This window comes from Pogoniulus pusillus, chromosome 14 (assembly GCF_015220805.1).
Source record: "Pogoniulus pusillus isolate bPogPus1 chromosome 14, bPogPus1.pri, whole genome shotgun sequence".
In the NCBI taxonomy this organism is placed as follows: domain Eukaryota; kingdom Metazoa; phylum Chordata; class Aves; order Piciformes; family Lybiidae; genus Pogoniulus; species Pogoniulus pusillus.
In genome coordinates, this window is record NC_087277.1 from 97160 (window position 1) to 122542 (window position 25383).

The 25383-nt window shown below is 50.6% G+C and overlaps 1 protein-coding gene across 1 annotated transcript in view; it reads left to right on the plus strand.

Moving 5' to 3' along the window:
• Positions 1–15436: 15436 nt before the first annotated feature.
• NCALD (neurocalcin delta) overlaps positions 15437–25383 on the plus strand; it is a 41079-nt gene continuing 31132 nt past the window's right edge. Inside the window, exon 1 of the mRNA XM_064154008.1 lies at positions 15437–15558. The gene's annotated coding sequence lies outside the window, so the exon portion shown is untranslated. The remainder of the gene's footprint in view (positions 15559–25383) is intronic.

Here is a 25383-nt window from a genome sequence, read left to right on the forward strand (position 1 = left end):
TTTCAGAAGCTTACTTACTGAGCTCTGAATTTACAGTGCTGTTTATCAGACCTGTCAATGTTCACACCCATCCCAGTAAACAGATGCCATATGATATGATACCACTGTTCAGAAACCCCAGAGAAATGGAAAGCAGAAAGTGCCTGCAGCAGAAGGATGCTGGCTTTGCTTCCTCCCAGGGCCTTTGCCTTGGGGGTGTTATTTATAGCTGAGACGTAGCTTCTGTGTTTGCAGAGCAGGCAGGAGCACTGCTGGGGAGACAGGCATCAGATGCTTAGTGTTTTTAACTCACGACCTGTCTCCAACAGTTACAATTTCCAGATGCTTTAGAAGGAAGATTTCTGTAAGGGATGATAATAGCAAAGCCAGCCCAAACCAAAACTCTTCTCTCCTGAAGGAGCTCAGCTTCTGGCAAGGAGCGTGAGCAATGTGCTCCGCATTTTTTGAAAGCCAATCGAGCGGAGAATGGGAAAATTCCCTGTTTGTACCTCAGTGCCTGGCCTTGTCTGAATGCTGCGTGGCTCTGGCATGCCTTGGCATCCCCAGGCATTGAGCTGTCTGCCCAGCTGAGTGCCTTTCCATGAGTGCACTTGAGATTTTTCTTCTTTTGCTGGAGTACAGAGCCAGCAGTGCCTTTCATTGTGTTTCTTACATTTTTTTCAATACTTGTTTTGTCTCTGTGGACAGAGAAATGGTGATGCCATTGCACGTGTGCTGGTGGATGGCCTGTCCATCCTCGCTGCATAGGAAAGCCCTTTGTACCATCTCAAGACTAGATCTCTTCTGTAGAGGAAATTTTGTCTGTACTTTAAAGACAAGGACATTTGTGAAATAAGGAGGTAGTTACAAACCAGTGCTGCCTTCTGCCTTAACCTCAGTGTCCCTGCCCAGGCTGCAGGTTCCCCAGGGAAGGCCATGAATTGCAAAGGACAGCATTGGCGAAAGCAGCTCCAGAGGAGCCCAAAAAGCAAACAAGCCCCTAGCTGGCACAGGCCCATGCTGTGTGGCCTTTGCCCCATAAGGGGAAAATCCCTCCTGCTTCATAGGGAAGCTGTTGTCACTTCCGTAATGGACTCGCCTGTCCCTAATTAAACTGAGTAATTCTGCAGACTAAACCAAGCAGTACACCTGCAGCATTTGCAAAGCAGATTGGGCAAAATGTTCATTTTGATTATATTGAGTTTATCCAAGCATGTTAATACCAATAACTCCATCTGGCTGGAGCAGAAAGCACAGTTCAGCATTTACTCCCAGGTACACAAAGCTTTGGTTTCTGCACAGTAACAGATGAGACATCCAATGCAACTTGATCACAATGTTTGATTTATCAAATTCATTTTAAGCTCCAAGAATATGATGATAGTAGCAAATAAAGTCATATCAGTTTCACCCTGGTCTAGCACTGTCCATGCCTTGTACACAGCCCTCTGGCTACCACTTCTTACCAGCCGCCAGAGGAGGCCTCAAAGATGATCAGGAGGCTGGAGCACCTCCACTGTGAGGACAGGCTGAGAGAGTTGCGGTTGTTCGGCCAGAGCTCAGCTTCACTGTGAAGCTGCACCTCTGAAGGAGATGCCACTATGGAAGGAAATGGTGGAAAAACAATTAGTGCTGATGGCAGCCTAGTAAATTAAACTCGCAGACTTAATTAGCCTGTATGCCCACCTTCATGAGCACAGTGAAGATATCCAGGCCGACAGATGAGTGGGTCTAGGGTATCCATTCACCAGCTGATGTTGGAGTTGAGAGGTGCTGACGACACAAGAACGGAGACACAGCACTGCAGCAGACACAGCACTGCAGCAGACACGGGTACAGTCACAGGGCATCCTTTAGGAACACACTTTGGACACTGGCTTGTAGGTTGATGGATTGACCCTGGCTGGACACCAGGTGCTCTTCAAAGCCACTTTATCATTCCTTGTCCCAAGTTGGAGAGGGAAGAAAATACAATGAAAGACTGTCAGGCTGAGAAGGGCAGGGAGATCACTCAGCGGTCACTGCTGTGGACAAAGTGGGCTTGACTTGTGGAGAAAAACCATTTAATGTACTAACGCCCAAATCAGAATAGGATAACGAGACGTGAAAGCAAATATGACACCATCTCCTTCCTCCACCCCTCTCTCCTTCTCAGGCCCAGTGTTGCTCCTGATTTTCTCTACTTCCTCCCAAAGAGTTGCTCAGGAGGAGGGGGAATGGCAGTTGCAAGCAGCACATCGGACACTTTCTTGCTACTTCTCCACCCTCAGAACAAGGTCTCCACACCTCCTCCCCAAGCTCCACTGTGAGTCCTTTCCTCAGAGTGCAGTCCTGCAGGAACAGACTGCTCCAGCATGAATCCCCATGGGGATCAAACCTGCTCCACCATGGGTTCCTCTCTTCAGACATCCACAGGTCCTAAGAGGACCTTGCTCCAGGGTGGGCTTCTCATTGGGTCACAGCCCCCTTCAGATATGCTCTGGTTCGGGGTCCTCCACTGGCTGCAGGTGGGTGTGTGCCTCTATGGGCTGCCAGGGGACAGCCCGTTTTACCATCATCTTCACCACCTCTGCTCCTGCAGTGGAGCACCTCCTCCTGCTCCTTCACTGACCTTGGTGTCTGCAAAATTGTTTCTCTCACGTATTCTCCCCCCTCTCCCTGGCTGCTGTTAATGTTGTATGTCGCTTTTTTCCCCTTCGAAAACACCCAGAGGCCCTACCACTGCCACTGGTGGGCTGAGCCGGGCAGAGCAGCAGGTCCACCTTGGAGCCAGCTGGCACTGACTCTACAGGGCACGGCAGAAGCTTCTCGCAGAAGTTACCCTTGTAGCCTCCGTACCGGAGGCTCACCCTGCTGGGACAAGGGAGAAAAATCTCACCCCGTGCTGTGTCTCTGGAGGAGGTAGGAGGGATGAGGGCAACACAGAGGCTGACCCTCTGGGTGGGGATGCGGTGTTGCAAGGGGCAGAGGGCACAGGCTGTACAAGTCTCTCTGTCCTCAGAAAGGTCAGAGTGTCCTCAGGGCAGCACATGCTGGACAGGAGGGGTCTGGTTCGGGTCTGTGCTGTGCAAAGTCTGGAGAATAGGGCAGACATTGTGCTGGAGGACAGGAATCAATAATGCCCTGTTCGTCAGCCCCTGCAGAGAGCTGGTGGCAGCTGGGCTGCTGCCCGGCCCGGCGTGCCCTGCCGTGGGCTGCCCTCGGACTCGGATGGTCGTGGGGAGGAGGAGCCCTCTGCTAGCCCAGCCAGCGCGCCCCGGGGCAGAACGCCTCTGGCTTGCTTCCCTTTGGTGGGGGCGGTGAGGGACTAGGCGAGTCTGCCCAGCTTGATCTGCCTGTTGCCAGCCCTGCTCTGCCCTGCAGCATTGTCCCCATGCCCTGCTCGGCTGCACGGGGGCACCGTGGCTTTGCCAGCGGCCCCGTGGGTGCCTGCTGTCCACAGCAAGAGGCCTCTGACTCCGGGTCTGGGTCAGTGCTGCCCGTTCACTCCTTACGTGCTCTCCAGAGCGGCTTTGCTTGTAGGAGAAGATGCAGGAAGAGGGCAATGAGCATTTCTGGTGGCCTTGGGCCGGTGGCTGCTGCTGAGACATTCCCCTGTGCCTTGCTGCTTGGTTTTGTTTCATATATTGCCTGTCTGTGTTTATTCTGCAGGTATTTGTTTTGGAAAGGGCTCTGTTTACATTTCTCTTCTTACACGGTGGGTGCATATGGTGATATTTGCTTTGCCAGGACCTAGCATTCCTCCTCCTCTAGCACTTTCTTGCCTGTCGCTGTGGGTTTGTGTGCTCCACAGGCAAGAGCTGTGTGTGGGTTACATAGGTGGGGAGGCCACGCAGCTGGATCTGCAACTGTCCTGCCAGCAGCAGGCACAGGCATTTAACAGCTCACCAACCTCATTTGAGTATAACACAGCTGATCACCAAAACATGAAACTATGTCAGGAGAGCTCTCTTCTCTGGCCAGAGGAGGTGTCCCAACCCTCAGGGCCATACAGAGCTCATAGCTCCTCATATCCATGGTGGTAGAGGGCATCAGCTACCTCCTAAGAGTCACCTTCTACCCTCCAGGTGCAATGGGAATAAGCTCTGGGCAGGGAAATTGCTTTCTCAGGCAAAGTAAGACTGAAGAACAGATATAAACAACACTTCTCTGTCCTCTGAAGGGTCCCTGGGAAATACTGTGCAGGCGTGACCTCTCTTTTAGACAGCTTTCCTCTCCTCTTTTAGCAGCTCTTGGGTGGATGCAATCCAGGAGAAGCCAACAGTCTTCTGTTTGTCACACCTGCATGTTCTTAAAGCACACAACCCCAGACCTTGGCCTCATGCTATAAGTACTTCCATGTCTGGAAAATCAGCCTTCTTCCTTCACCCACATTCATCCTTGTCTCTTGCTAGAGCCTTGGACAATGCAGCAAGCAGCCTCATTTCTTACCTGACTGGCATTTGCTTCCTTACTTTCTCTAGAGCTGGACTTCATCAAAAGCAAGGTCCAAAGCTGTAGAAAGAATTAGGCACTTCAGGTAGCCCCTAGCTGGGAAGTGGGCATCCAAATCCACAATTATGTCCTGAAAACCACTCTTGAGCTGTCTCAGTCTGGAAGATGAGGTAACACCATCGTCAGAGTTCTTCACATCAGCATTGCCCAGTGTCTCAAGTGAATGTGTATTGTCATGGACCACTGTGGGACCCCATTAGCATCTCTCTGGTGCCCAGAGGGCATGAGCTCTTCTCCACAAAAGGCTTCATGCCTGTAGTTTTCCTTAGAGCCATGACACCGAAGTGGGCAGGGGCTGAATGACTGCAGAAAGTGTGGGCCCTGACACTTTCCCTTCTGCCTGTCCAGGTTGGTCTTTTTGTCTGAGAGGACACAGGTGCTGAGAAGTCCTGCACAGAATCTCTCCCACCAGAGAGCGGAACTGGGTTGCAGCAGTGTCAGCAGCATAGGGTCCTGCATCTGTCCATATTAGTCTCTGCATCTTAAAAAGTGAATGCATTTACAGCCTAGCAGCTCTCAAACAGCTGGGTGGCATTCACCCCTGAAGAAAACAAACCCAAGAGGATTTAGTGGCTACACTAAGTGGGAAGTGCTACTCTTGTCCACAATAAGAAGGCAACCCAGGTGAGGGGCAGATCTGTGGCACCTGGTTGTGGCTGGTAATCTGGCTCACCAAAGCTGTGTCCCTCTAGTGATGGCTTTGCCTTTGCTGGGGTTTGGTATGTTTTGAAGAGTTTGGTTGCTGGAATTCAGCACAGCTGTGCAACTTGCTCAGAGATGTGGGAAAACCACCTTAGTTAACACTCGCCACAAGGAAACTGAGGCCATCTGTTGTGGCCTGTGGTCATCTCAGCAAAGGACAGAAATGTACTTGACATGCACTTCACTCAACCTATGACATAGCTCTTAGTCCATGTTAAAGGCAGGTGAGAGCAGAAAACACAGAAGCAGTGGCTGGCTGGGTCTCACAGCATCTGGCTGCTCCTGCTTTGCTTTCATTTATCCCTGGGCTACTTCTACAAGGTTACGGCAGGCAGTCACTGACTGTCTTGCCTGTGCTCTTCGGAAACCACACACTGAATGTGGGTACCACCTCTGCCTGCATTTGGTGGTGGTGTTTTCCCTGTGTAAACCACACTCACGTGGCTTCCAGTCAGTTCAAACCAGGGGCAGAGCCAGATCATATCTGCCTGCAAACCCCTGTGCATGAATACATGAGGGGTCAATTAAGTCAACAGAAAGACTGGCAGATGCGGTTGATTTGTAGGAGCTTTCCTGTGTGTTCAGGTGGACATAAACCACTGCTGGGCTCAGAACATGGCTAGCAGGTACCTACCTGTTTATGGAGTGGGATCCAGCCATGAAGATGCCTTACATGCAGAGCTGCTTTTATGAACTGGCACTCTGGGAGAGCAAGCCATGGTGTCACATCTGATTTTACAAGGGCACTCAGGAGACACACAAAGCACCAACTGGAGCCTTGAAAGGTCTAAAACTTGTGGCTTGGTGTCTGAGGTCCTAACAGACTTCCTGTTTGTCATCTCTGTGGGGAAGGAGTGGGAGGTGACTAGCGAGGGGCTGATTTTGCTGCCTGCCTTCTGGAAAGTGACAGCTTTTGGGTTTGCTGCTGCCACAGATGCCTGGCAGCACAGCAACTGACTTGCTGCCTCATGCCTGCCTCCTGTTGCAGGACCAGGCTGTGCCAGAGCTGCAGAGCCTGCAGCATGAAAGCAAATCATCTGTTTGCCTTTGTGCAAGCATTGGCGCTGCAGGTGTGTGACCAACCAGTGTCCACACATCTGTGCTGCAGAGCAGTATCAGGGACACCGGCAGGCACTGCGAGTGCTGGCCCTTGGAGCTGGCAGACCTGGGTGCCCTAGAAGATGAAAGTGACAAGTGGGGTGTCAAAAGAGATGTGGTTGGCCACTGCTGCCAGTCAATGCTTGGGCATGTCTGGGGTCTTTGTATTGGTTTGGGCAGAACTGGTGCTGAAGTAGCAGGGATCATCTACAACCCAGCATGGTGGCCTCTGACCCTGCATGGTGGCCTCTGACCCTGCATGGTGGCCTCTCCAGCTCCTGCCTTTGGAAATGTCCGGCACATTCATCGTGTCTTACCTTTTGAGTATCAGGAGAAAAGGGGAAAGTGTGTTAGCGAAGAAGGGGCAGAGACACCCATTGTAAGCCAGAAAACAGATGCCAAGAATGCTTTCCTTGCTGTCTCTGCAGCAGCTGCTGACACTTGGGAACCTCTCTCTCATATCAGAGGAGTAAGAAGTTAACAAAGTGCCTGCCAGCAGCACTGTGTAACTATGCATGCAAGGACAGTGAGTTCACCTCCTGAGAAAAAAACTCCAGGGCTTTCCTGTGAACCAGCCCTCTTGTTCTGCTCCAAACACTGCCTGCCCACTGATAAAAAGCCTGGCAATTTAGACTCTACCCACCCAGCATCAAGGAGCAGAGATTACCTGCTGGGGAGGTACTGTGAGATGAGCACTGAGATACCTTGAGCAGGACTGGCAGAGAAATTAAGCAGTCAGCTGTTTATTGTGTCCAGATTCAACCCAGGTGAGATTTTCCCTATGGACAGATAATGGCTGGATGGCAAAGCAAGGCTGGGCAAGGAAGGGTCAGGCAGTGACCAGCACAGCCTGGAGCCCTCACCCTGGGATTGTCTGGGAATGGCATGCAGGAATCAGAGAATGCTTCAGAGTTCATCCAGTCCACCCTGTCCTGCAAGCCAGGACCACTTAGGGCAGGTCACACAGGAACGTATCTCGGTGGGTTTTGAAGATCTCTAGAGAAGAAAACTCCCCTCAGCACTCAGTCAGCACCAGATGAGCTCCTAAGAGCCATGAGGAGCACCTCAGAGCTGTAGGAAGTGCTGGGCCAGGACTGCAGTGCCTTCATGGAGCAAGGGCAATGTGATGCTCCTGTTCCCCAGTGTGGGCATTGAAACACCACATCAAAAGTGTGCTGAAATGATTTATTTAATCAGTCGAGCTGTTTACACAGCTGTGTGTTTAACAGAAGGGTGAGAGAGTACTTCCCTGTCAGGGTGCAGGCTGGTGATCTGTTATGGTAAATTAAATGCTAGCAGCTATTCAGATAAGCTACACAGAAGTGGATGGCAGCAGCTCAAGGAAGGGGTGAAGAAAAAGGAGGAGAGGAAGCACAGGAAAGAAAAATGAGAAGAAAGTAAAAATATTTCAGATTTGCCAAGTGTGATAAACACTGCAAACACTTCTGAGAAACTGGAAATGTTCCTTTTTAGTATAGGTGGAACTAAAATACAGATGACTGAGTTCCTGTTACAGATTTCTGTTCCTTTCTCCCTACGTGGGACTAAAAGGACTGTTTCTTTATGTTCCTGCATCGCTATCACTGTCTGCATGGTTGGTTTCCATGATGCTGTCAGGCACTTGGGTCTCATCCAGCAAATTCTTAAGTACACGTGTAACATCCAAGCCCCAGTCAGGTTATCCATGTGCTTAGATGACTTTGGGTCAGGATCTTAATATCTTTATGGCTCACATGTGGCTTCCACACAGCAAGAAGGAGGCACAGAAGAACCAGACAATTAGAAAATGTTGTTGCGAGATCACAGAGATCCTGGCAAGAGGGCTCAGGAGGTAGTTCACTACCCGGAACATGATTTTGGTCTGGGGGACAAGTGGATAAATCAGCTATTCTGCTGAAAGTGCTGCTTTCAGGCACTGGGAACGATCAGCAAATTCAGTCCAGATGAGCCAGCTTAGGTCGGACAGTGCCAACAGCAGAGTTTGAGAGGAGAGGGGTGGGCTGCACTTCCAGACTGGCAGTCCCCACAGATGAGGGAGGCTGACTGCCAGTGGGGCAGGCAACAGGGATCCCTGCTGCCCACACAGGTCTTTGCTGAAGTCCTATTGCAGATGAAGACCTTTGCTTCTGAATATCCTTGGCTCGTTTAAAAAACGCTCCAAACACTTTCTTTGACCCAAAGTGTGTTGCTCTTTTCCCTGCAGGCAGCCAAGTAATCGATTCTTGTTTCATCCAAACAATTTTTCCCTGTCTTCTTTCAGTTTGACTCTCAGATACATGAACACAACTCAAGTGCATCAACTAATGGAAAGAATCCACATTCAGCAGCAAAGGAAGGCACCTTCCTGGTCCTTTAGGGGGTACTGATCATGACAGCTAGATGATGGCATTTCTTCCTAGCTAAGAGCATTTCAGTCTTCATCTGCTCTCATAAGTTTTTGGACTGGCCTCCTGGTACTTCAGTGCTAGGAAGATGGCATCCCTGCAAGAGTGATTCTCATCCAGCACACTTGCTAGTGCCCAGAGGCCAAATGTTTGATGTGATGGCCAAGCTCATCTACTTTCCTGGATGTCATTTAGGGCACAGCACAGGCTTGAGATCCTTCTCAACAGCTAGGAAGGGGTGAAGCCACCCTCCTTGGGGTGAGGCTCAGCACTGCAGGCTCCAGCAATGTTGTGACACTGAGTCTCTAGGGCAGGGAATGGATCCCAGCTCCTTTTAGCTACCAAAGTAGATACACTGCTGGAAGATGTGCAGGGTGGGTGGCAGGAAGTGAGTTTCATCTTATTCATAGTTCAAGATGTTTTTCCCATCTAAACTGCAAATAGTGCAGAGCAATGGTGATAGCACTGCAAGGGAATCCCAAGAGAAGAGGCAGAAAGAGGAGAGACGCAGGGAAGGAGATGCAGGAGTCTGCACCAGCCCCAGAAGAGGTCAGCATTAGTGAGGAGACAGGTGCAAGCAGGAGTTTTAAAAGACCATGTGAGAAGCTGTTACCTATCTCACAACTGCATAATGACACGATGCTGCCTACCTGTAGATGATGGCATTATATAGGCTCAGCGACGGAAAAACTGTTGCAAATCAACTCATGCTTTCTACAAAAAGTCATCTTTTGCCAAAACAAAGTGACCCTGTCACAAAAGGCAGCTCATAGCAGAAGAGGTCTCCACCACCACTTAGCAGCGCCTGTCAGAGGTCTCTGAGAAGGGAGCCTTGCTGCCAAAGCTCACACCCTCCCAGCACTTGAGCCCAGGGGCTCTTCTCCCCTAGGAAGGGTTCTGAGGGAATCTCCGAAGGCACAGCTGTGCTGTGCAGGCACACAAAATTACTGCTTCTGGAAGAGGAAACATTCACCCTTGCTGGGAGCAGGGATTAGTGGCACTAAAGAGTCATGACAGAGGTATGTATGGAGAGTGTAGGATTTCCTTACACTGCTGTGCTCCTGGGAAACCATCTTCCATCTGATTTGACTCAGACAATGATTCTTTTGCTGGGCCACCATCAGTGCATGGGGTGGGCTGAACCACTTTCCCTTCTTGTTTTTATATCAACCCCCCTGTGCTGGTAGTGCCAGCCATATTGAAACTAAAATGTCTCTATTTGTTTCCATATTGAATTGTTTTTCTAGAAGTATATTAAAGGCAAGAGAAGGGGCAAGGACAACCTCCAGTCCTTATTAAATAGAGAGGGGAATATAGTGACAAAGGATGAGGAAAAGGCAGAGGTGCTTAACACTTTCTATGCCTCCATCTTCAACAGTGGGACAGGTTGTCTCCAGGACAGCTGGACTCCTGAGCTGGCAGATGGAGTCAGGGTCCAGTACAGTCCCCCTGTAATCCACGAGGAAGCAGTAAGGGACCTGCTGAGCCACTCGGATGGGATCCACCCTAGGGTTGCTGAGAGAGCTGGCAGCTGATCTGGCCAAGCCACTCTCCATCATTGATCAACAGTCCTGGCTCACTGGAGAGGTCCCCAAAGACTAGAAGCTGACAGTGTGATGCCATCCACAAGAAGGGCTGCAGGGGGGAACAGGGAAATGAGAGAGCTGCCAGCCTGACCTCAGTGCCAGGCAAGGGCACGGAACAGGTCACCTTGAGTGCCATCACACAGCACCTACAGGATGCCCAAGGGATCAGGCCCAGCCAGCACGGGTTTAGGAAGGGCAGATGCTGCCTGACCAACCTGATCTCCTTTTATGGTCAGGTTCCTGCCTGGTGAATGTGGGGCAGGCTGTGGATGGAGTCTGCCTGGACTGCAGCAAAGCCTTTGACACCAACTGCCACAAGCAGCTCCTGGCCAAGCTGGCAGCTCCGGGCTTGGACAGATTCACTCTAATATGGGTCAAGAACTGGCTGGAGGGCCAGGCCCAGAGAGCAGTGGTGGTGAATGGTGCCACATCCAGTTGGCAGCTGTCACCAGTGGTGTGCCCCAGGGATCAGTCCTGAGCACAGTCCTGCCTGGAGGTGTTGAAGCCAAGCCTGGCTGGGGCACTTAGTGCCATGGTCTGGTTGACTGCACAGGGCTCGGTGCTAGGTTGGGCTGGATGAGCTTGGGGCTCTCTTCCAACCTGGGTGATTCTTTGATTCTTAAATGTCTTTTTCCCTATGGTTCTTTTCTTCACTCTGTTTTTCTACAAGTGCAGAAATCAACACAACAACCTTTTGCTGAGCTCTTGTTCCTGTCTCCTCTTTTATCTGTGTAACCGGTACCAATGGAAACACCAGCCACTGTCTGAAACAGCAGGCTGCAAGGCCAGCAAAGCACCTGTGCTTCCTCGCATTTGTGTCGGCACACCTGTTTCGTTACAATTGTGCCTGCTTGCTCTTCCTGCCTTTTATTTTTAAATGCAGTAAAAACTCAGGGATGTCTGAGAGAAGATTCCAGGACTTCCCTTTTCTAACTATTGTTTTGGCAAGAGTAAGGCCAAGAGCAGATTCTCAGCTGCTGACATGGATGCGGCTCTGTCCTGAGTGCAGGGACTGGCACTTGGGAAGGTCTAGTCCTCTGTGGGTTCAAAGATCAAGCCATCTAGGGTTTCTGCTCCCTGCCTGTCTTCTGTTTTATGGACAAACGAATGTTATCAGTTGTTAGCTCTGTGGAGCCAAGAGGCAGCGCTGTGTCTGTGTGTGAGCTGTCACACAGGGCCCCACGCGGGTGTGGTACGGGCAGACTGAGGGACTAGGCATATCTACATGTGCACTGCAAGATGCATAACACACATGACTGCAGTCAGTGGAGCTCTGGCAGACTGTCCATCATGCTAAGGGTGAAGGAGCCAACTCATGGCCCCTGGCAGTGCCCACAGCAGCCTCTAAGTATGGAGAAGTGAGAGGGAGGAGGTCTCAAATACAGGACAGACCTTTCCCCACGAGATATCATGTCCTCAAGTTGGGAGGACTTTGAGTCTTTGTACCATAGTCCCAGATGGATACATTGCATCTGTCTCTTGGCAGTCTTCAGCCTTTAATGTGTTTTACCAGCCGGTGCCCATGTCTCACTGCTTTGCACTGGGTTGATTGGCACTACAAAAGAAGCCAGTGCGACACTGGGGCTTTCTCATGGAGAAGTTAAGCTGCTTCAGGGAATATGAACTTTTCTGCCACAGTTAGCAGGATTCTTTGGCTCTCCAAGGGACAGATGCTGCTGCTTTCATGTTGCTGTCTGTGTAGGTGTGCTAGTTTGAAGCAAGCTGGAGTGTTTTGGTAACAGAACTAGATAACAGGCAGTGAAATGAAAAACAATTGATGTCAACTTCTCTCACAGTCTCGCTGAGAACTCTGGGAAGAAGAAAGTCTTATTCTCCATTTTGTCTCTCACTCTTGCTTTTGCCTTAGACCTGGTCACATCTCATTAACCCTGCTCCTACTAACCCTGCTCCCTAACCTCTTGGCTGCACCTCTTTTCTTCCTGAGAACTGGGGTAAGGTTGAGAGGGGCTGGGGGGAGGTGTTGGGGTGGTTTAAAAGCCCCTCCTGGGGACTCAGGTTTCTGGGAGGGGAGTTGTGCTTTTGTATTGTTTATCCTTTGTATATTTCTGTATATAATTGTATATAACTGTATATATTGTAAATAGCTGCTTGTAAATTCTGCTAGCTGTAAATAAATTGCTTCATCTATATTCCCAGAGGCCGTCTGAGTTAGCTGGGGCAAATACAAAAGTGTGGGGGGGCGGGGTAACCCCCAAACCATCACAGTAGGGTAAGGTCTCCCTCATGCCTAGTCCTGAAAGGCTTTTTGGGTTACAGCAATTGCTGTGGAGAAGTTGGGATTTCAGTTGGAAATCCAGGAAACTTCCCTGTGGAGAAGATGTTCACAGCCACTGTTGGCAGGGAGGCACAGCAGGACCTCTGCTGCACCCTGGGAACCAAGAGCAGCAGACTTTAGGCTGCCGTTCTTTTTAGTCTGGAGAATGGAAGGCTGAGAGGGGCTCTTACTAATGTTTACAAATATCTGAGGAGTGAGTGTCAGGATGAAGGTGATGGTCTCTTTTCAAAGCTGCCCAGTGGTAGGAACAAGAACAATGAGTACAAGCTGGACCATGGGAGGTTCCACCTCAACACGAGGAGAAGTTTCATCGCTGTGAGAGTGTCAGAGCCCTAAAGCAAGCTGCCTGGAGAGGCTGTGAAGTCTCCTCTGGAGGAGATGCACCCTTCTGTATCCATTCCTGTGTGGCCTGCTCTAGGTGATTCTGCTTTGGCAGGGATGTTGGACTAGATGAACCCTAGAGGTCCCTTCCAACCTCTACTATTCAATGATTCTGTGATTCTGTGATTCTCATATGTTTTTTAGACCATTGGTCATTTATGGGTTTGACTTAACATCTCGCAACAGGCTTAAAATTACAACCTCCACAACATACAGTTAGTATGTCCTTATAAACACCATGCGTGGTTTAAAACCCCTCTGTGTCCTCCTACAACAGAAGCACCCTGTGAAGGAGAGGGCTTTTGAAAGGGAAGGCTTATTTCCATGCCAGAGGACAGAGGTGATCTGCACACTCGTGTGCTGCAGGTCTGGAGGACTGTGCTTGCAGAGGAGCAGATCGGACATGGATGTCCAAGTGGCCACTGCAGGGAGCTGCAGGGCTACCCTGCCTCCTTCATCAGCCCTTTAGGGCATCAGCAAAACAGCTATTGAAATGTTCTTGGACTGCTCAAATGCAAGTGTTGTATTGTCTGCTTTTCTGAAAGGGCCTTTAAAAGGATCACATCCATTAAAGTCTCCCCCAGGTGCATGCATTTTTGTCAGACTAATAGCAAGTAATGCAATCCCAAACTTGCTGTATTGTACAAACATTGCCATTAAGAGAAAAAATATACCTGGATGTTCCAGTGCAGCTTTATGGGTGGTGTTGATGTGAAGTTTCAGCCTTCCACACTGGACGGATATGTAACATACACAGAAATCAGTGGGGTTTTATTAAATCCACCACGTTGTTCTTGCTCTGTTAAACAGTCACAAGTTTGTTTCCCAGCTAATTGCAAATGCTTTCTTTATAAGGCATTCATTTTAGGCAGTGGATGCTGCATTATTTTACTGTAATAACTCTTTGAGCTCTCTTCACTGCTTTGTGTCAAGGTCTGGGGGTGGGTCACAATCTCAGAGGGCTTTGCCCCATCATGTGAACAGGAGTGGGGCGAGGAAGTAGTTTATAAAGCTGTGCCTGAGAGGCAGAGCTCAGTGGGTGTTATTGTTGATGTTGGGATAAATATCCCAGGTGCCTGCTGCTCTGGCACCCGGGAGTGGAATGCAGAGGAGGGCAATGGTGCTCAGTGGTCCCTGCACTGCATGCCAGTCCCATGTTGCCACCATGCTCACTCCACTTTGCAAGTGGAGAATTCCTCCCATCATCCCTTTATGACCCTCCTCAGGTTGTCTTTTCATTTCACATAGTTTCTCTTTTGCCTGTTGCAAAGGGACCAAGGCCAGTTTCAGTTAAGGGTGCCCTGGTGTTAGTGTTTGCAGATCCCATGCAGCTTTACATCTGCTTCCACTTTCAAAAGAGCCATTTATTGCAGCTTGTTCCTGGTATTTCATATCTTGGCCACTGGTCAGTAGCCATCACTGACTCAGATCAAAGTCTTTCTCTCCTTTTGGCCTCTCCCACATCCTGCCCCTGGTGTGTCTATGTGCTGCAAAACTCTGGTAAGGCAAGATGCAGAGAGGAAAATAGGATATTGGGGGGAGGGAGTGGATTTTAGAGTTACAAGGAAATCTGAGATACTGGTGTCATGTCCCTGCCTGCAGAATAGGGCTGCAGAGGTAAGTCTGAGCCAGATCCAGGCAGGCAGATCACAGGCTCACAGGATATTAGGGGTTGGAAGGGACTGAAGGAGATCATCAAGTCCAGCCAGGGGCAGGACCATCTGATCTAGCTCAGGTCACACAGGAACACATCCAAACAGGCCTTGAAAGTCTCCAGAGAAGGAGACTCCACAACCTCCCTGGGCAGCCTGTGCCAGTGCTCTGTGACCCTTACAGTAAAGAAGTTCCCTCTTGTGTTGAGATCTTCATCCCCCTTCCGGGAACGTTTCGATGGGAGCAGCAGATGCATCACTCACCAGTGGGAAGAGGCTGGTGAAGCTCAGGGACATGAGCCCAAACTAGTCAGGCACCTCTATGTACCAGCCTGCAGTGCCACATGGATGCCACCCTGCGTTGTTTCAGCAACGGCCACTGCTGCCTCACCCTGAATCTGGGCAGAGATGCTGCCAACCGAACGTGCATCTCTGCGGCTGCGAACAGAACCTCAGCTGTGTGTCCTTCTGAAAGACCTTAATTTGAGCTGTGCAGCGCAGCACCCAGCCGCACGGCACCGAGGTGCCCGGTACAGATGACAGGCAGTGCTTTTGCCTCCGTGCTTGGGCAAGCCAGGCGGCCACAGGTTTGGGGTTTTTTTCTCTGACGGAGGCTGGGAACGCAGGAGGAAGAGGCAGAAGTTTTCTTACAGGGACAGGGCTAAGGGAGCCTCGGGCACGGGACTGCCGCCGCAGCGCGGCCAGCCGGAGATGCCGCCGGCGCCGGGGCGCGGGCGCGGGCGCGCGGGGGGCAGGTGACCTATGGCGGCGGCTCGGGCGCAGCGCGGGCGTTGCCAGGACAACGGCGGCTCGGGCTCGCGCCGGCCATGTGACAGCAGCCTTGACGTCACCGGGGGCAGAGCCTGCGGTTTGGCCGCGCAGCCAAAGCCGTGGGAGAGCGCGGTGGATGCTGGATTGATCCCTGCCGCCGCTTCTCGGGGCTGCTAGAGCATGGACTGCTGAAACCCGCATTGCTGCAGCGCCAGGTAACCTTTCGCTTTGCCTTCACGTCAGAGGCTCCTTTTTCTTCTGAAGGAGGCGGGAGAGCAGCGTCCCGCGACTGGTGTGTTTGCGCGCGTTTGTTTGGGCTGGAAGTTTGCCTCGGTGAGCAAGCCCAGCACTATCAGATAAATGCAAAGCAGCTTCCAGCTACTAATTCGGTGTGCTCGGTGCAGAGCGGAGATAAGGTTAATGACCCGCGAAAGGAGAATAAAATGGTATTGTTCTCGTTTGACACTTTAGGAATACAAATCAGCAGTAATCCGAGGCTGGTGCCTTCAGCAGTTGACAGGAATTCTCTGTAGGTATTGTGTTGATCTGGGCATCTCTGCGTCTTTATCTCTCTTTCTGGAACTTGCACTTTTTTGATGTGCCTCCTTCGGGCGGTTTGTACCCAGTGTGTTCAGCGGGGGGAAGGCAGCAGCGCTGTAGCTGGGAGCAGAAATCCAGCTGGCAAAGTTGGAGCCTTTCAGTCAGCTTTGTTCACACGGAGCACTGCAGCCCTGGGCTCGCCGGGGCACTCTTGGCCGTCTGCTGCTTACGGAGGGAAGGATCAAGAGCTTCCTGAAAACTTAGCAGAAATATGCCAAGAGAGCAGCTTTGCTGTAACACAAGCGTTTAAGCGTCCGCCCTTTTTCTCATACTCACAGCTTGGATTTTGCTTTTTGGTTTTCTGTTGTGGGTTGAGTGGTTAGAAAAGCTAAAAAAAGAAATGCAGCAGGAGCAGCACCGCAGTAACTGGAAAATGAAATCTTCTCTGGGGCTTTTCATAGAGGAACGGGGAGCTCGAGTCCGGCTCTGTGGTGCATTTACCCTGAGGGGGCTGTTGTGGGGAGGGAGGTCGCGGGGCTCCCAAAGTTTAGTGCCACAGCCTAAGTGTGTTTGTGTGGGAACATAGAGGTTCATTCTAAGAACAGATTACAGCTGAAGCATCGTGTGCGCTGCTTCCTGGAAAAGCATGCTAGATCGTTCTTATCTTCTCTAATTATATGTTCCTGCTCCCTTCCTCTCAAAGTTCAAAGGGTTTTTTGATAATGGTGATGATTTTCTAAAGCGGCTGCTACTCTGGAACAATCGTAGAGCTACCAAATAATTTTAAAGGGCAATAAAAGATTCAGAGCTTCTGTAACAATTGTTGTAACGTTACCAAATGCAGCAGCAGTGATTGTTTCGGAAAGGGGGACATGCAGAGATTAAAACCGAAAGCACTTCTGTGAAGAAAGTTATGGCTTAATGCTCTGGCTTTCGCTATGTCTGGCACTCTCGACAGAGCAGGGAGGATAGAAGCATCTGAGCCCTCTAAGCCATTGCACTTTGTGTTCTCTCATCGGTTCTTTCCAAAGTAGCTCTTGTCCACAGAAACGTTTGGGGAAGCTGAAATGTTTTAAATTGTCTTTATTCCTTACATGATGCTAGTGCATCAGTGCATGAGGAATCTCAAACAAGTCCTGGTACGTGAGCTTCACCAAGTTTAGGAAGAGCCCTGCAGCCTTGGTGTGGAGCTGCACCCCGTGCAGCCTCCCGTTGGGGAATGAGACTCTCAGTGTCCTCGCTGGGGCCACCTGCCTAGGCTGAGCTGGACACAGCTGCTGCCCAGTCGGCATGGGGAGCCCCATTTCATCTGATGGCCATCTGTGTTCCCCCACCTGCCTGTGAGCCCCCCAGAGTCTAGGCAATGGGATGGTGGACTAAAACGTGAGGAGGCAGTCAGTGTGACCCACCACCCTCTAAGTTCCACTGGTTCACCAGCTCACACTGGTGGGGCAGTTCTGTCGAGGGCCTGGGCTTGGAGCAGAGAGAGAGATTCGAGTTGGGCAGCACCTGCCATTCAGCAAAAGTCTCTCCGTGTCTAGAGGATTTGGGTCCATGAATAGCTGCAGTCGCCTGCCAGGTGTGACTTCAGTCATCAGTGTGGCAGCGATGCTTGGTGATGGTTGGGGCTTTACCTCATTAAAACTTGAATATGTCCTGTACCATTTTGTGCCTTGAAAACAACTGCAAGGGGGAAAATGCTCAATGCAGCTTTTGCTCAAGAGGTATTCACTAGAAATATTTTGAAAACAGGTACCTGGTCTGCAGCTGGAAGGGATGCATCTTGCTTCGCAGATGCTGAGCAAGTCTTTGAAAGGCATTAACTTGACCCGAGAGAGGAGGATGATAAACTGCTTCACACTTTACCAGAAGGGGCCCAGCCACGCTGGGGCAGCAGATCTGAGGGGCAGCATTAGGGGGGAGGCTGATGAGTGCTGCTGAGGCTGCCCAGGATGTGTCCTGCTTGGCAGTGGAACCAGGTCTGTCTCCTCTCATTGAGTCTTTGAGGGCCTTAGGCACCTCAGCGACCCCGTCTCCTCTGAGCCCTGAAAGTGGGTACGGATGAAACGTGGTGAGCTCACAGGCAGTGCAAAGAATCTGCAGCTGTAGAAAAGGCACAGCTCCTTCCTCAGGGGTAGGGCAGGGGCCAGTGTGTGAGAGTTGTTCCATGGTGCATGCCTCTGCTGGGTGATTTCATGCTCTCATTTTCACCACTCAGCTCCACAACAAACGCTTTCAGCAAGCCCTTGGATTTTATCTTGGGAGTGTGTGGAGTTGCCAGGCGATGTAATGCTAAGCATCCCACCATCTTTTCTCTCTCGTGGTTTCACTCACCCTGGGAGATGAACAAACAGCCCATAGGTTCCTTCCTACTGCTGCAGCCACCCTATCCCTCATCTTCTGCTCAATGCTCAACCATGACACTGCCAACTTACTTGGGCTTGAAATCCTTGGATAGAAAGATGTAAAAAATGAGATGCAGGTGCATGCAGGCTCGGTGGTACTCCACCTTCTCCTGAGAGGCCAGATTAACCTTCAAGTCTCACATCAGCCTTCCCATCATTTACAGATGTCACAAGGGGGAGGTGATCTCTTCCAACAGCCTCCTTGCCCATGGAGAAGGGCAAGCAGACCAGCAGCTCCTGAGGAAGCAGAGCTCTTCACTTTGTCTGGAAAGGACTGCAAGCTCCTTGACTCACTTCTCACATAACTGAATACATATAGGGATGTATATATACAGATGCGAGTTGTTGATGCCTCTAGCCTACTAATAATAACACACTCCAGCCTTCAGTGTGCTCTACCTTGATCTGCTTGAGTTGATGGGCAATGACGATCTAGATTTAGGCTAGAAGCACAGTAAAACCTAAAACCCCCTTGCAATGCAGAGCTCTGACTCCTCCTTGCATTTTTCAGAGAGAATGGGATTTCTGCCGCGTTTTTTAAGGTCCTAGCCACTACTCAAGTCAATAATTGGAGGGGAAATAAAATCCCCTGTGTGGGAGGGGGAACTGATACAGCAGCATGGAGTTTCAGGGTCTTAAATGACGTACTGCAGAAGCTGGCTTCCACCCTGCTGAAAGTGATGGTGTGGTGCTAATTTAACATTAGCAACAGCTGGCTTAAGTGATAACTGAGCTGCAGCAGAGAGCTGGCATTTTAACCACAGCTGCTTTTCCAGCTACATACAGATGCCACAAGCATGGTACTCTGATTGCAAAACAAAACCCGACCTGGCTATTGGTTCTAAGCTAAGGCAACAAAAATCCCAGCTCTGGAATGGTTTTAGTAGTTATGTTTCAGAAATAGCCTTCCGTGGCGAGCCAAAACCTATGCAGACAGTCATAGTCGTATAGCAGTTCAAAAAATCAGTTATGTTTTGGCTGTACTTTACTGTTACATTTGTCTTCTTAAACAGCAGGAGTATGAGTTGAGGCTTGAGAAACAGTAATTTTGTAATTATTTTACATGGATCAAATTATTCTGTCATCAAATTTGCATTTCAGACAGCATTACAGTGTGAAAATATAATTAGAGTCTGTAATTCAGGAACTGCTGAATGTGGTATTTCCCAGAGGGAGCACTGCGAAGGAACTGCCCTCACTACAGCTTCAGCAAATGCTGAAGTCCTACAGGTGGAAAATGTGAAGGTTGAGCTGCAACATTCCTCTCCCTTCTGTGGTCTGCAGACGCTGTCAGCTTTCTGCTGAACTCTGTTTTCATGTAAGATTCATTCCCAAACAACTCCTGATTAAGAACTGAAGCACTCAGATCGTGTTCTGAATTTCAGTCTGGCTATGATAATAGTTGCTGAAATAGTTTCAGCCACAAAATGACACTGCAACAGTGTAAGGATCTGGTTTACAGGCAAAAAAGCCAAGAAGCTTGTTCTTGGGGCTGAAGTGCTTGTTTCAGCTTGCCTGGCACCTGGAACTCCCAGCAGTGCCTTCTGTCATGCAAGAGAGCAGAGGATGGGGCTTGGGTTACTGCTGTTTCTGTCAGGACTCTTTCTGTACATGTTCACAGTGCTGAGCAAAGTTTCAGCTGCATAAATCTCACTGATGTCAATCCTTATTTTTTTCCTATTATTTGTATTATGATCTTTGGCTTAGTGCAGACAGATTAGCTGGAAATGAGCACATCCTCTCTTTTCATTTGGACTTGTGTTGATAAGTCCCTCCTGATTCATAGAATGGTTTGAGTTGTAAGGGACCTTTAAAACCATCCAGTTCTAGCCCCTCTGCTGTGGGCAAGGACACCTGCCACTAGCCCAGGTTGCTCAAGGCCTCATCTAGACTGGCCCTGAACACCTCCAGGGAGGAAGCATCTATGGCTTACCTGTGCATCCTGTTCCAGTGTCTCACTACCCTCACTGGAAAGAATTTCTTCCTAATCCCCAGTCTAAATCTGCCTTCCTCAAGCTTCAGTCCATTCTCTCTCATGCTATCACTACAAGCCCTTGTAAAAAAGGTCCCTTCCTGGCTTTCTTGTAGCTCCCCTTCAGCTACTGGAAGGATACTGCCCTGATCATTCTCTTCTTCAGGCTGAACAGCTCCAAATCCTGCAGCATCTCCCCTCAGAGGAGGTTCTCCAGCCCTCTGATCATCTTCCCCTCAGATAGATCTGCTCTGGCAGTTCAGTGTCTCTCTCTTATGCTGGAGGCACCAGAACAGGTGGGGTCTCAGGACAGCAGAGCAGGACTGCACAAATGAATGGACTGTCTGGTGGCAGGGTTCCTAGTGACTCAAGGGTGCTGTCACCCCAAGTGTGCTCTGAGGAACAAGACTATTTTCCTGTGCCTGACTAGGGCCACCTCCCTGTACCCACCTACACCCAGCTCTGCTGCTTTTCCTGAGTGCAGGGAAGGACACTTGCCCCACCACTCTCATTCTGGGTGATGCATGTCCTGCAACCATGATTTGCAGTGTGAGCAAGGGGCAGGAGCTGCAGGGTGCTGCTGCTGAAGACCTGAGAAGGCATTTTTGTTAGGGAGGGTGCAGTAAGCCAGGCTGCCTTTTGATGGATAACTGATTGTGCCTGGGGAGCCTGGTGCTAGTGCTGGCTTGCAGACTGGGCATGAACAGCTCCTGAGCATCGTGCCTGCATTTTTGCACATTTACATAGCTGCTTCTGAGGTGCAGGAGACAGTGTTTTGGGGACCCTTGTCTGTGCACACTGTGGCTGAAAGGCTTTGAGACAGGTTTATATTAGCACTTGTTGCAAAGCCTCTTAGCCTTGGGAGCAGGCCAGTGCCAGGCTGGTCTGGCTAAAGGGCGTGATGGGACATGGAGAGTCCCGAGTTTCACCTGTCACCAGGTGGAAGCAGGATGAAGCCAGGGGCAGGCTTGCCACTTCTTGGTTGTTCCTCTGCCATTGTTCCTGCGCTGCTGTGTTTACCCCTGAAGGGACTTCTGGAAGCATTGCCCAGTGTCCAAGGGCATCTGTAGTACAGGCCACAGGTGTGAAATGGAGCTGTCTGAGGGCATCAGGAGAGAGAAATGCTTCCTTTGTCAGGAGTGGTGCTCTGCCACTGCTGCTGTTTGGTGTAAGGGTGGCTAAAGGACCTCCTCTCTCTGCTGGACACTGCATTCAAAATAGGACTGGAGAAGCACTGCACAGTCAGCCCTTGCACAGTTTGTGCTACTGGAGTACAAAGATTTTGCCTTTGAGAGCTTCGAGCTTGTTCTCATCCTATAGAAGAGATCAGCTTTTGGAGCTGATACATGGTGGTTTCATTAGACAAGGAGTCTGCAGGCTTTCACTCTAGAGAACACAAGTTCCTCACCAAATTCCCTCATGCCTAGAGCAGGCAGATTCACTGCCTGTGCCTCACATGGCCTTCCTGTGTCTCCTCCAGGACTGCAAAACCCCATGGATCCAGCTCATGTGAAGCATCTAACTTCAGCTAAGTAATACTCAAAGAGACTTCAGCCATGAAGCAGCTCAGCCATGAGAACCTTTAAAAGCAAATGCTCTGCTGGTGTTGTGTGTTGCTAATGGCCAGTCCCAGATGCCAGAGGGGAGCCTGCACAAAGAGTTTGATTATTTCCACTACTGCTGTATGCTTCCTATCACAACACTCTTCTTTTGTGCAGAGTGGCAGCATGATTGCAGAGTTCTTTTTAGCCTCACCATTTTAGCAAGGCCAGGTCCAATTAGAGCAATTATATCTCGGCAGAAGTGCTGTCTGGTGTCCTCTGGACCTGTCCATCAAGCGTCCTATTCATAGCTGTTTATCATTATGAGGTTTTCCATTTAAAGTCGTTCTGACCCTACCAAAACAGCCTCTTCTCAAGGGCAGCCTGCATTTCTGTAGACTTGTTTTACAGGCTGGTGTAAATGAGAAGAGGGCAGAGTCAGATCTGAGTGAGAGTCTATGTTGCAGTCTAACCACAGCCTTCCCCGGCTTGAACACTGCTGCCCATCCGACACAGCACACAGATTTCACTTTCGTTTATTTCTCTTCACCCTGCACTCTCAGTTACTTCTCTGCTAAAAACCGAGGCCATGGTCAGAATTTGCAGTTCTTCCTTGCTGCGTTGGAGGGTTTCCTTGATCCAAACTGCCAACAGAGTCATTGAAGAGCTGCTGCGCAGTGGGCACTTCTGCAGAAAGACTGCCTATGGTTTGCTTTACCTCTGCTCTCAGAGCCTGATGAAGGAGCTAAATGACTCCTGTCAAGGAAGTTCTCTTTGTCCTCACTAAGGTAAAAGCTGAGCAGCTCAGCTCAAGGCAGAAGTTCTGAGTCTTGGGAAGGTCAGGGGCAGTGGAAAGAGGAACTCTTTTCTTTCTGAACAAAGCCCAGATTTTCTCATTCCTCTCCTGGAAGGATAAGTACAAGGAGTCTTCATGGAAAAAAAAAACCCAAACTCTTTTCTGGCAGTTTGGTGAAGAGATTGCCTGTGAAAGAGCAGCCTTTGTCCCCACTGCTGGCTCTGTGGCACCCCTGAAGTCGCAGCTGGCATGTACAGCAGCACTTGGGCAAGGCAGTGACACTCTAGGAACTGAAAACGCAAGCTCAGACCTTAGTCTTTCTTCCCCCTGCATCATTAGGGCAGCAGCTCCACCGCATTTGCTTGCTATTTTGCCTCTGTTCTGCTGGTTTTTAGCCCACAAGGGAAGGTGGCCAGTCACTTCTGCCAGGAGGACCAGAGAGCTGCCTGCAGTGGTGACTTGGACGTCAGCTGTGCCTTACCCTGGCACAGGATGCTGCAGGCAGAGACGCCGTGCCGGTGCCACGCTAGTGGCAAGGACAAAGGAGAACTGGTGAAACACCAAAAGAACATTCCACAGCAGCTCTGTGAGGGGCTTAGTGAATGTCTACCTGGATCTGCAGCCTTAGCAGATTCAGTTTCTTTTCTTGCAGCAGTGATGACCTTTTCTCTGTGAACCACAAGCAGTGACCCCACTGCTCACTATGTCCACACAACGCTTGTAATGCCCCCATGAAAAAACACAGCTCCTTCAGACATGGCAAAAGGTGCCAGGGGTGCCAGGAGGGTGACTGTTGCCCTGACTTGTGGTGTGAATTGGACACTGGGACCCAGACAGAACCCCAATCTCACTTAGTTCAAGTGTCTGAAAACCAAAGTGCGTTTTGGATCTGTTCGGCGTGTGCCAGTTGTGACTTCACTGTGCTGCTGCTGCTTCTGCACCCACAGCCTGCAGTGAAATGTGCTCTCTGCTTGCAGAAAGTACTCGAGGCAGGGCAGTGCAGAGGCAGCTGGGAGAGAAGGGCTTAAAACAAGCCAGGGTTACCAATTGGAGGCATTTTCCAAACCAGCAGCTCTCCTTTTGTTTTCTGAGCTCGCCATGCTTTTCCAGTGCCAATCTCAATCATTTCTTTCCCAAAATAAGGTATTTCAGCAGAGGAATGGCTCGAGTGGGGAGAGGAGGGGATGTGCAGCCGGAGCGGGACGGCTGCACTCCTGTGTCTGTGCTGAGGGGGCTCTGTGCTGCCCTTGATGCCAGTGGCAGCCTACCAGGCAGGCAGCAGTTCTCAGCATTTCAGGCAATTTGTTTCCTCAGAGGCAAGACTGGCAACTCCTTCCTGACAGCCCTTGGCAGTGCTTCTCAGGAGCAAGCTTCAAGACAGCACTGCTTGTGGCTGCCCTTGCAGGGAAATGCTTGTTATTCTTCTTTCAAAGGGAAGCCTGAACATCTTCAAGCTACTCGGGGACCGTGCTTACGGCCAGCATGGTGGGAAGGTGCCCTGCCCGGCAGCATGCTGCTGCTGTCCAGCATCTTTGTAGCCTGACTTGACCAGAAGCATCTGTTGCTGGTGGGGGCTCCTTTGAAGCAGAAGGAGGGGGAAGCCTCTGGGTAAATGAAGCCTCAGGGAGCCTGTCCTTAGGACCAGTGATACAGGGAGATCCCACTGAGCTGGATTGCAGCCCCAGCCCTCAAGGTGCCTCTCATGTCCAATCCTTGAGTACTGAACCAGGAAAGGAGCCGTTGCAGAGGGAGAAGCTCCCTGGTAGCACCTACCAGGGCTGGTCGGGGACACCCCTGTCTCATCCTTCATGGTCAGGAATGCAGCCAAACACAATGAGCTCCAGAGACAAATGCTGGCAACCTTCCCCTGGGGTGTGGGGTGGAGACAGTGGAAAAGAAGCCCTGAGAGAAATTAAAAATTAACTGCTCTTGGCAGCAGCTTCTCACTGGTGCCAAGTCCCAGAAGTTCACCTTCTCTGCAGCTGGCTGCTCGCCCGAGCACCGAGGAAGAGGAGAGGAGCATGCCATCCTCACTGCCTGCACTGGAGAGCAGCCAGCCCTCCTACAGCCCTGCCTGGCAGGGGGGGTGGAGAGGAGATGTGCCCCACTGCATGCAGTGGGCTTCTGAGCTCAAGGACCCCAAGTGTGGCCCCACCAGAGCCAGCAGTGCCTGCCTCTCTATGGAAACCCCCAGTCATGGTGAAAAGCATTGCATGAGAGGGTGACCAGACCCAGATGAGTCAGACACCGCTTGAACAGATGCTGCTACTAAATACAAGGTGTTGGGGAGCTGGACTGGTTATATCCCACCCCTCTGTCTGATCTGGGGTCTGGAATAAACACAGGCTTGCTTAGTGCAGGCCTAGGCAGAACCCACTGGGGCTGGCATTTGGTGTGCAAGTGGTATTCAGAGGTACCAGGGCTGAGCACCACTGGGGCTGGTGTTCAGGTGTGCCACTTAACACTTGTGAAAAGCAGTGTCCATTGTGGGGAAAAGGAGGACCCACATATCTGCAGTGCAGGAACAAGGCTCTGGCCTGTGTGTCTCTGAACAGAGAGATGCCAGCATCAGCAGAAGCCTGGGTGCAGGGCTGTGATGGAGATGCCCCAACCCCTGTCTGCTTATATCACCAGAGAGCACCAGCACTTAGCAGATCATAGAATCTACCAGGTTGGAAGAGACCTCCAAGCTCATCCAGTCCAACCTATCACCCAGCCCTATCCAGTCAACTAGACCATGGCACTAAGTACCTCATCCAGTCCCCCAGCACCCTTCTTCCAAGTCG